Source organism: Terrapene carolina, unplaced genomic scaffold (genome assembly GCF_002925995.2).
Source record: "Terrapene carolina triunguis isolate 2854851 unplaced genomic scaffold, T_m_triunguis-2.0 Scaffold247, whole genome shotgun sequence".
Taxonomy (NCBI): Eukaryota; Metazoa; Chordata; order Testudines; family Emydidae; genus Terrapene; species Terrapene triunguis.
Window position 1 is genome coordinate 7235720 of NW_020664598.1, and position 12151 is coordinate 7247870.

Sequence of the window (12151 nt, forward strand, 5' to 3'; positions counted from 1 at the left end):
AGAATAGGCAGGGAAGAATGACTACTCCTTGTTCCTCAAACCTTAGGGCCTAAGGAATTGTCTCCAGGAGAAGAGGACCTAGTAATGTTAAATAGTTGAGAACAACAGACAGATGGTAGGGGATTCCATCACTAACCAAACAGACAGCAGAATGTGCAAAGATCAAGAGAATTTAACAGTCTGTGGCCTACTAGTTATAAGGGACTTTAAATACCTGCAATGTAAAATCAGCTTACTGGGGAGGAATTTATAGTTATGGGGCATACTGGAATCAATGGCAGAGAACTGCAAGAAAGGTGTCCCAGAGGCTACATATCAAAGACTACTTAGAAAACTCATGTTGAGTGCACAAAAGCTGCCTTTTCTGAAATACTACTAGCCTCTCATGCAATAACAGCAAGGCAAGGGGAGATTGGAACTCTCCATGTGTGCTGGAGAAGATGGGACACGAGCAGGACTGAAGCTAATCGAGCACTTGGAAACTACTGAAGGAAATGAGAACCTAGAGTGAAGGGATGGCCATCACCTTCTCAGTGGGAACTAGACTGCTGCCTTTGAAAATGAGTATGTTTTGGGCAGATTGTTTAAACAAAGCTGGAAGTTGCTGAGGTCTTCTCCGATCAGTAGTACCAACCATGCTAATAGTAACAACCAGGTAAATTTGAACACTCAGCTGAAAGTAGAAAACTCACTGTAAGCTACTGGCAGTAATCCTGCGGAAAGCAAGCAAGTTCAGCACCGTTATGAACAAAAATATTGTGTCATCAAAGCAAAGGAATAAAGGACGGCCAGTTTATCAGAAAGCAGAGCTACAAAAGACAGTGCACAGTATCGGAAGCTTGTAAATTGCAATGGGTGCGTAATAATGCTCAGCATGGGTTGCAAACGCCAACATAATTACATCCAAAACATGCTGCAAAAATAAAATAATTAATAGGAAACTGTAAATTTTAGGCTACAACCCAGATGGGAAAAAATAGGCTGGGTCATAGAAATGGGTATTTGCATTTAGCTAACCTTCCAATACAAATCACAAGACACAAAGAGGGCAGGGCAGTACTCTCTAAAATGCATCATAATCTTACTCTAAACTGCAGCAGGATTGTTCATGCAATCAGGGAGATGTAACTGGCTTCCTTACTGCCCCACTCTGCTTCAACTAGAAAACATGGCAGCCAGCAGAAAACCTAGCCCATTATATTTATAAACAGAAAACACTGTTTACAGGAGTTTTAACCATAATACTATAATATTTTACATTCTTTCTTTCTTGTACTTACATTTTGCAAATTTTAATAAAAAAATAAAATTAAAATGAGCATTGGCTATTTCATATAGTAAAAGCCTACAGAGGGCAGCATCAGTATTTTATAGAAGTTGGCAGAAGATTTTGTTTAAAAGACGGTTCCACTACATACACAGAGGCAAGAAATTTACCCATTATTTTTCATGAAGGGCACACAGAAAGAGTCACCAGGATTTGTTTTTTGAGGAGAAAATCATAAACGGTCCATTGAAATAGGCTAAAAATACCCTACTGGGGTTTATGCAGCATGTGAAGTTTTCTTTTAAAACTGTTTATGTACTGAGGGACAATGAGGAACACAAAGTTATAGGGAAGCTGTAGTCTACAAGATAACATGACAATACTTCCTAATCACATCATGAGAAAAATACAATTATGCTCAGGTATTGCATTATTAATGTACCTAACTGGTTTATCTTCACTATGCAAGGGAAGACTATAATGAAGAGAGTTTGACTGCTGCATTATTTTGCCTTTGTATTCAAGAGCAGGCCTGTATCATACTAGTCACCTGGTTATTCTTTTTAAGTGTATATTTTAATTAAGTTATTATTATAGCAAAAGCATACATATTCTGGGGCCTAAGTGATGAAAAGTAGATTGTGCCTTCAGATCTGCCTCCTCTCCTGTGTGCATGGGGTAGGGGGGGGGAGTGCACAGGAGTCTCTGGTTCACTGCCCCCATCCCTTTACAAAGTGTGCAGTGTGCTCAGCCTTGCATTGGGTGAGGGTGGGGCCAATGGGGACAAACATCATCCCCCTCTAGCTTAGCTAAGATTGCCTAATACAACCTGGGCTGTTCTGCAGATGTCTGGCAACCCATCTCCCCAACAGAACAACTGGGGAAAAACTTTGTGGGAGGTGGAGATCCGCTGCCTTCCCACACTGATTTACACCCTGTGCTATCCCACTAAAATGAAGTGAGTTGCCCAAGTCAGGTCCTACTACAGGACGTCATTTTATATGTCCACTAGGGCTCTGCAAACCTTCCAGAGCCAAGATTCATCCTTGCATTGGGGCCAGCACCAGGCCAATCTTGGATGTTCCTTTCCACACATGTAACTCCCCTGGTCCTCCTGAGGAGGCCTGGTGCTAGACCTGGGCAAAAAAAAATGTTCACCAAAAAAATGTGCAGATTCAGGTTGACAGAAACATTTCATGAATTCATGTCAAATTCGCCGCATTGTTACGGATAGAAAAACCCCAAAGACTAAACAAGACATTTTGTTTTGGGTTGAACACAACATTTTGTTCAAACCAAAACGGATGTTACTTTCTCTGTTTGCAGAAAATGTTTCAAAAATTTTGTTTTGTATTGCCGCCAAATGATTTTTTTTTATTCCATTTTTTCAGTTGGGCCACCAAACCAAAAACCTGGTTATTTACACAGCTCTACCCAGTGCTCTCCATTTCATATATGTATCCTCTGGGAGAGCTCAGTGACCTGCTAACTCCCTCCTTTCTGGACACCTGCAGGGACTAGTCAGTTGGCAATTCCCTCCTCCTCATGTGGCAACTGACTGGCCTGCTCTCCTATTCTGTGTCACACCGCTCCCCCAATCTCCCTCAGATCTGGCAACACTGCACCACCCCCACCCCTGTTTCTCTCCCTGACACACTTTCTTCAGAGCAGAGACAGAGCAGGGACGCTACTCCTCTGCAGTGCTCCCACATATCAAGTCTCTTTCTTATTTCTGGGGGCTAAGACGTTCCAGAATGGTAATATGGAATGGATAGAATTATCAAACAATAAATCCCTAAGACAAATGTTAAAATGGGTTCTGGATATTACACAGGATCTCTTAATTATTCATAATAATGTTACTTTAGCTATATAAGGTGTTGTAGCAAATCCCTTTTCCTTGCAATATGCAATTTGCCTTGAAGATGCTCCTAAATAACTAACAGGCTATCAAGTTGCACAGCGTTCTTGCCTCGTTGTTTCCTGGCATACTCAGAGATTTAAAACTCCCTTCTTACTTGTATGTCATCTCAAGCTTTCTTCTTTGTTTACTGTTAGCTGTGGCAGTATAAATGACATAAAAACAGGCGAAATGGATAGCTAGAGGAGAATGAAAAATGTGCATTCTAAAGTCTAATATGATACTTCATTATTTTTATGTGGGTCTAAAACTCAGTTTTTAAAGAAAAATTGAAGATACAAGTATCTTTCAGTCTTTGTAGTTACAGGATTGTATTTAAAAGCTACTGTCCTTCAAACACCCAGCTACAGCATTACTGCATATATGTACTGATTATTATTAGACAAATTATTAGAGAAAGGGTAGGACTAGAGGTTTGAGGACTAGAGGTTTGAGTACAAGGCTGGGAATGAGAAATTCACAAATTCTAATCTCAGCTCAGATATGACTCCCATTGTGACCTTGGGCTAATTACATACCTGCCTTAGTTTCACAAGCTGTAAAATGGGGATAGTAATATGTATTTACTTACTTTCCAGGGCTATCATGACGTTTAATTAGATGACGGTCTACATTCAGCAGAGATGTGACGGGTTTTTGCAAAGGGGAACACTCGTGGCCTATGCTATTGCTCAATGAATTCTGGATGGCAGAATCTAAGTACTGTTATTTAGTTAAAACAACAAAGCAATCAAAATAGTTACCAAGAGAACTGAAAAGAGAAAGATCATCATTAAGAAAGAAATTTTCTACCTATGCCATTAAAAGAAAAGTTCTTTTTGATTACAGTCTTGAGCCAATAACTCTAAAGTTATGAATGAGAAGCCACTTTCATTTTAAGCCTTGATTCTTAGGGGGATAATGTTTCTTTCTTTCTTTTCAAAAGGTCCTTTTAATTGAAATCTTTCACATTTGTTCTCAACTCAAAAGGTTCATTTTAATTTAGAAAATTTGATAATACGCTAATGGGCCACTGTTAGAGTTACCAGAGCATGGAAAAATGTTCTTCCAATTATTAATACTTTTTCAGATGCCTTTTTGTGCTCAAGATGTTTCATATTTATATCTTCCGTTACAATGAGTGAGTCCTTAGTGAGCACAGTACTTTTGACGTGTGGGTCCCGATTCCGGACTGGGATCCAATAGTATGGATCCTTGTACCAATGAGGTTAATGGCACATGGCTCCATACTGGCACATAGGTCCATGCTAGTGGTGGATTCCAGTTATCAGAGCCGGAGTTAAGTTTAAATGTTTGAACATCACATACTGTCTACACACAACCTGGTATTTTTTATTTAAATTAAAGGATAAATCCTCCTCTCACTTATGCAGGCCAGTATAACTGATTTAACTAGAGTTGGAACTGTCTGAGGGGAGAATTTAGCTTACATTTTTAACATACCAAGATTTCAATGCTCCAGTCTACACAGGTGAATGGGGAAAATATCAATATTTGAATGTGCAATCCCTCTTTTATTTTTTTGTTTTAAAAATACTGAGAAAATTTTAAAAGCCTACATTAATGCAATTAATGATTGATATTTTAAAAGCAAAGATCCAGAGTAATGGTTCTTATAGGAACGGTAACTCTGATACACTGCACAGATATTTTGGCGTAACAATTGACACTATACAGTGATATAAATACACTGAAAGAAAACAGAGTTACAATTGCTTTGGGGAGTACAACTTTGAATGTTCTGCATTATGTGTTATGTCTGTTAATGTTGCATTAACAGCGTTTTCTGCATTTTAAAAAATAGAGCAATCACAAGGACAGCTTAAGTCTAGCTTGATAAATTAGAGTTAGTGTACAGCACAAGCTCAGCAAGGATATACTATCTGACAGCTGAGCTACAAATACTGCCTAAGTTATTTTCCATAACATGTGCAATCTAGCATACTGCTGGCAGCTGCCAATACCATTATTTTTGAAGAGATTAAAAAAATTGGAAAGCTTGGTGTTTAGGATGGAAGGATAAAAAGAGATACAAAAGCTGAACTTTCTTTTTCCAGTCCCTGGGTGAAATCCTAGCCCCCCTGAAGTCAACTGGGGTTTTACCACTGACTTCAACAGGGCCAGGATTTCACCATCTGACTTTTTCAGCTAAACTATGAGGAAATTTAGTTGTTATTCAACTATGTGCCTGATCATTTGCAATTGCTCCATTATTCTTGGCCTTTTCTCAGGTTTGGTCTGCCAAAAGATTTTGGACTGGTATCACAGCTTCAGTAAGGTGCATGACTTTTTTACCAAAATAGTTATATCTGTACAACCCCTACTGTGGATGCAATTAAACCAGTATAAAGGTGTCTAATACCTGTTCATTTCAGTCCTACTCCACACTAGCGAAGGGGTTGTATTGCTTTAACTATACCGGTATAGCTTAAAGCAATACAACTTTTGTGTGTAGACAAGGCTTGGGATGTTATTCAGATTGAGAATGGTTTGGGGAGCATTCATCAACATTAATGCACCACAGACTACAATTCCAGCATGCATGGAAGGAAGGTGGAAATGCAATAAACCAAAGTGACCCATGGGGCTTAGTAAGGGATTTCTCAATGTTTAAGGATTAAAAAAAAAATCTGTATTGAAAAGGGGACAGGAACCAAACAAGGACCTAGCAAGTCAATTAAGGCTTGCAAGGAAAAGACAAAGGCAACCAAGCAGTACAATGAGTTAATGCTTGCCCACGGAAGAAGGAGAGAAGAAATATTAGAGAGGAAGCACTGTAAGTTGGTGAATAAAATTAATGAATGGTTCTAAAATGGCTGAGCTTCTGATCTGCCTTTTTCAATGAGTTGTTAATGAGGAAAGAAATTCTATAGAGAGAGTTAGGGAGTAATGAGGACCTTGTCAATACAGCTGCGGATAAAAAGTGGGTAAGGAACTACTTAGGAAAAAGAAACATCGCACAATCTGCAAACACAGATACTGTGCCTCTCAGGTTCTTAAAGAACTACTAGCAATAATTTAGGAAGCGTTAGAGACTTGAATAGGGATAACAGAAGCAAAACACAAACGTTGAACAGATCTTTTTATTAAAAAAGAAAAGAAAAATAATTCCCCCCCCCAATAATTATGGTCTGAGCCATCTTTCGCTCATCTATATTTAATCCCCGGTAAAATAATGGAACAAATTGACCAAAATAATCAGCAAGCATCTACAGGAGGAACAATAAAACAGCACAGGTTTAATAGAGGACAACTCATACCAAGACAAATGTGATTACAATTACAAAGGGACTGATTCTACCATCCTTACTCCACCAGTATTGTCCGTGCTTTCAATGGGACTACACCTCTACCCCGATATAATGCGACCTGATATAACACGAATTCGGATATAACGTGGTAAAGTAGCACTCCAGGGGGGGAGGGGTGCGCACTCCAGCAGATCAAAGCAAGTTTGATATAACGCGGTTTCACCTATAACGCGGTAAGATTTTTTGGCTCCCGAGGACAGCATTATATCGGGGTAGAGGTGTACTTGTAAAGTACTACTCAGTTCACCCTTGTGCAGAGAGTCAGCAAACGAGGTTTGATTCTCCACTCCATCCAAGCAATGGAGTGCGAGCTGCAGGCAGATGGCTGTGGCTCCCTGATTCAGAGACACCTAGTATCAGCACAAGTTGGGGCTGCAGAGAAACAGCCCTAATCTACACCAGTGTAGGATTGGGTTTAGTGGAGTGCCATTCCAGCAGGCCTCTTCCCCTCCCCTTCCCATCCCACCCATGTCGCACCATGGAATACCCCAACACACCTCCTTCTCTCCCTTACATCAAGGGTGCAGGAAGAGCAGTGCCACTTCCAATAGATATCTGCCAGCAGAAAGCTCCCATTCACTGACCTTCTCTGGGCTCTTATGCGCACAAAGTGGCCTTAGTGGGCCAGAGAATCTGGCCCAAGTCCTTTGCACCACTTATATCCCACTTAAGACCTGATAAAAGGGTGACAGAATCAGAGGTGGCAGGCACAGAGTCATAGTACTGCCCATCCTCTGCCCACTTGCTTGACATGAAACTCCTGCTCTCCCCCACAAGTGCCTGAAGCCACGGCAAGTCCACTCCATCCACACAGAGGGTGCAAAGGGCCTGACTCCCCAGATGGCCATGTAGGACCAGGCATGATCTACTCCTAAATAAACATAACTAGAACATGACTGATACATAAAGAGAGAAGTAGAATAGCTGTCCATTTGCTTTTTATTATTATATGCAATATATAGGGTGATTAATTTAATTATACATACTTTAAATACATGGCTTGTTGTCATTTGAAGGCCTTGCAAAAGAAACATACTTCTAGGAGGGATCTGAATGTAGAGAGAGCGAGTTAACTGGGAGTGAAATTTACCTATGTGCAGAAGGCCAGTACAAGGCCTTTGCGCTAGTCAAGTCCCACTTAAGCCCATACTCAAAATAGGACATGTATGGTGTATCGGCTCTGTGGGGGGCTGTCTGGATGGGGTTAATTTCATTCAAAATTTCGTCCCTCTGCCTTCAAATTCGCCATCGGTGCATCAGGAGAGGATGGGTGTTCTATGAAAGGTGCACCATGACAGACATAGGCTTAGCATGAAAGAAGGTATGAAATTGAGAGTGGGAAGGCATATGGGGCACTTAGAGCATAGGCATCAATAGGGAGAGTAGGATGAAATGAGAGCAGAGGTGGAGGGAGGGGGAGAAGAATTATGTAGAATAGAGTCTTCCATGAGAGGATGGATGACGTTTTTGAATTGTATTCACACCTCTAACATATAATAAAGACAATTCCAATAAAATATAAGATGTTTAAGCAAAAATTGCATAATTGGGCACATGCATCACTTTTTATAGCTTATTTAATTGCATAGGCCACTCAAGACCAAGATGACAACTCCTATGGTACTACCAACCAACCAATCAGCCAATTGATTGACCCAGTATTTCCAATTCCTTTCAAACATTCAAAAAATCTTGAGGTTGGCTTGAAAATCATAAGACTGAAAAATAACAAATGTGGAGGTCTATTTATTGGTCTTCTGTTTTTCGAGCCCTTAGGATACACTCAGATCACATTTTCCAGCTTTTCTCTTCAAAATGAATGCTAGATACTTGCTTTTTTATTTAAACTAATAAACACTGAGATTCTCATATAATCCGATGACTCCAAAAGCTGGAACTTTATGAAAAAAACCCACCAAATATCAGGAGACTCCTAATAAAACTCTGAGAGTCGGCAACACTCTTCCCCCCTCTAGTTAATATAGTCTATTGAGATAAATATACTGCACTCATCTTCATTTACTTCATTAAAAAACAAAAACCTACTTGAGTACAGAGAAATACTACATAAATACAATGGGCCAGATTTATTCAAAGATAAAATCTGGTCCTACATATCTAGATTGTAAACTCTTTGGGGAAGGCACCATCTTTTGGTATGTGTTTGTGAAGCACTAAGCACAATGGGGCTGGTGTCCTAGATCAGTGGTTCCCAAACTGGGGTTCATGAACCCCTGGGGGTTCGTGAAATGTTACAGGGGGTTCTTGGGAAAAAATTCCCTAATGGCGGACAGAGCTGTCCCTAGGAAACCCGGGCAGCATGGGGCCAGCAGCCTGGAGCCCTTGAGCTTCCAAGAGCTAAGCAGATCAAAGCAAGCATATCTATCACACTGAGGAGATTTAAACTTCAAGACTCCTTATAAGAAATGGAAAGGGAAGTGGATATTTTTTGCTGATTTTATAATTAAATAGGCAGCTAGTATTGTTTTTAAAATTATTATGAAGAACAAGTTTAAGCTTTGTTGTAACGTGCATTGTTTGCCTGGACTGCTCAAGACCTGAATGCTTGTGGAAGGAGGAACTCTTTGAGTTGGCTTCTTAAATACCTTCAGGCTGTTTCACATCTTATACTCCTTAATGAAACTTAGGAGCCTTTTCTTATAACAGGCTTATTCAAAGTGATACAAGCTATGAAAGTGAGATCTTGGAAGAGTGTTGCCGTTTTCATAATGTAATAAAAATACTGTAATGATAAATAATAATTAATAATAGTGTGGAATAAGCATGTCATAAAAACAAATGTTATATTTCCAAGATCACTGCTTTTATAATTTATACTGAGGTAAAGGAGAAAATCCCTGGAAATATTCATTTTTAGAAGGGGGTTCGCGAAACTTGACATTTTAGTGAAAGGGGTTCACAGGTTGTTAAAGTTTGGGAACCACTGTCCTAGATGTTACCGCAATACAAATAACAATCAAGACTACAACCCAGATTCTCTGCTACATGCAGCTTCTGCAGCAGAGGGAGCAAGAAGAGCCATGAGGGAGCAGAGCTGCAGCTCCCTGAGTCCCTAGATTGTTCAGGAGCTTCTCTAAACTGAGCAGCCAGTAACAGCTTCCAAGAGGCCACCCATAAGCTGATCATGGCTAGAGCACAATGCACTCTGGCCACATCTTCCTATTCCTCTTTGCACTCATCATGACCCTTATGTTGGGATGGGAAGAGAGTGGCATTGGCTTCATGACACCTGAGGACTCCACCATGCCAGAGAAATTTTCCTATGTCCAGATCCACTCAGTTTCTGGCTCCTTTGCCCCACCAGAGTGACAACAAAGAGGCCAGAGAAGGGGTAGAAAAATCTAGCCCTACATTTTTTTTCTTTTTATTGTTTGCCAACATAAAAGCAATTGAACAGCATTAGAAGAAGAGAGAATCTGGGACCTAGATAAATTAAAGCACAAGGATTAGAACTGTTAAATACAAAAATCTCATGTTTTAACAATCCTATTCCCTCAGAAGTCATAAAAACACATAATGAAAACTGAACATGCTAGAGATAAGTCACCAGCCATAAAGAGTGACTGCACAATAAGGAATACCACTGGTATTCTTCAGTGGCAAATTAAAAGGGAAGCTTTTCAAAGCACTAAATAGACGTCAGCTTAACCAATCTCTTCTGTAGGGCACCACAAGATGGTTATATACAGTTGACACAGTATATTATAGAACACACTTCAGTGCAAAATACTTGGGCATATGTTTTACCCTGTCTCACTTCCACTTCTGTTTTCTGGTACTAACTACTAAAGCATGTTTGATTAGGCAATAGAAGGAATCTCTGCTCTATCCAAAATTAACCACAAGCTTCTGGCAACAACACAGAGTACTTACTCTGGCTCTAACCACAGTTGCTAAACAGGCCTTGCAAAGAAAGATAGTTTGCCAGAGTATTAAAAATACAAAATTGCCTTGGGTTTTATGTAATATTTATTTGAACTGCTAAAAAATATAATATATATAACAGACCATTTTAGAAAAGGGAAAAAAACATGAAAACAAATTTTAAAAGATAATTGTTCAAATGTTCTGTCCTTTTGCATTTAACACTGAGAAGTCTTTAGAAATCTTACAAAACTGGGGCCTGATCCTGCAGTTCTTATTCACATGGGTACTCCCACTGAAATCAATGGTATTACTCATCACAGTAAGGTCTGTAGAATCAGGCCATTTTTAGTGGTAGGGAGATTCTTTAACTTTGTTCACTATAATACCTTTCCATGCAGTATTGCTAACCCCAAGCATTCAAAATGCATGTTAGCCTCCCTCTCCCGACCTCCCAAAAAATCATAAGACTGGCTGAAAAATCCTGAGATTTTAAAAAATAAGTGTGGGGTTCTTTTTATTTCACTTCTGATTTTTTAGCATCTAGGGTCACATCTTCCAGCTCTTCTCTACAACCATGAGTGTTAGAATTTTACTTTTTCTTTATACTGTAAATGAAAGTTGAAATTCTCATGACTTCAGGAGCTGGGGATGTAAGAAAAACACCAAATATCTCAGAGCTTATAATAACAGGTCGAGAGTTGGCAACACTGAAAGTGGTCCCTGTTTAAATTTCTTGCATAATCAAGAAAAAAAACGACCTAGGATTCCTCACTCCGCCCCACGGTTTAACCAAGGTACTATGGATGAAATGCTGGTTCCGCTAAAGTCAGTGGCATAAGTCCCATTGACTTCAGTAGGGCCAGAATTTCCACCTTATGCTGTTTTCTATAAAAGAATACAAAATAGTTTCAGTCAGGACAGCATAACACACATCCTTTGCCTTTTTGGGCCACATTTTCAAATTTGTTCTACAGTACGCAAACTCTGTATTTTAATGTCCAATCAAGTAATTAGATGTGCAATTGTCCATTTGTGTGTGCAAATGAGAGTTTTCCACAAACATACTTTGAAATACAATTGTGGAGGCCAGCCTGAAACTTTGACTTAGCTGGCATGGTGACAAGCCCTACAGAAGTTAAGAAAATGTTAATAATTTACACCTTCAGGCACTTTACAAACATTAATTAATCCTCAAGTGACCCTTATGAGGTAGGCATAGATGAGGAAACTAAAGCAAGGGAGTTTCATGATTTGCCTAAGGCCACAAAAGGAGTCAGAGCTGGGACTTACAACTCAGGAGTTCCTGGTTCCTCAACAGTAGATAATATCCCTTTCTTAATTGCACAATTGTTTCATTTCAATTTTGCAGTGGAATGATCTAGAGTTTACAGCAGTGTTTCCTTCTCCCCATCTTCTTAGGACACTGAGTTGACATCTAGCCTGTCATTCTCTTTCTACCTTTGTTTTCTCTAGTTTTCATCAAAAGCTGTATTAAAAGCAATACGGCCAGCATCTCCATCCTCCCAAAAATCATGCGTCACCTACCAGCCTGGAGAATGGAAGCCCCAAGGTTACTCCTGAATGTAAGTATGAGTCATGCCTGTGCTATCAGTATAACTGTTGCACAATATGTTTAACAGCCTGTCCTTTAAATACAACATTCTATTCATTCTCCACTTCCCAAATTACCGTTGTCGAATCCCATTAATTTGTAGAAAAACACATTTAAACCCAAACCTGTTAGGTTAGAAATAGAACCTCTAA

The 12151-nt window shown here is 39.6% G+C and overlaps 1 protein-coding gene across 1 annotated transcript in view; it reads right to left on the minus strand.

The window, feature by feature from the left end:
* BTBD11 (BTB domain containing 11) overlaps nucleotides 1-12151 on the minus strand; it is a 268567-nt gene that overhangs the window by 72998 nt on the left and 183418 nt on the right. The gene's annotated exons all lie outside the window — the stretch shown is intronic.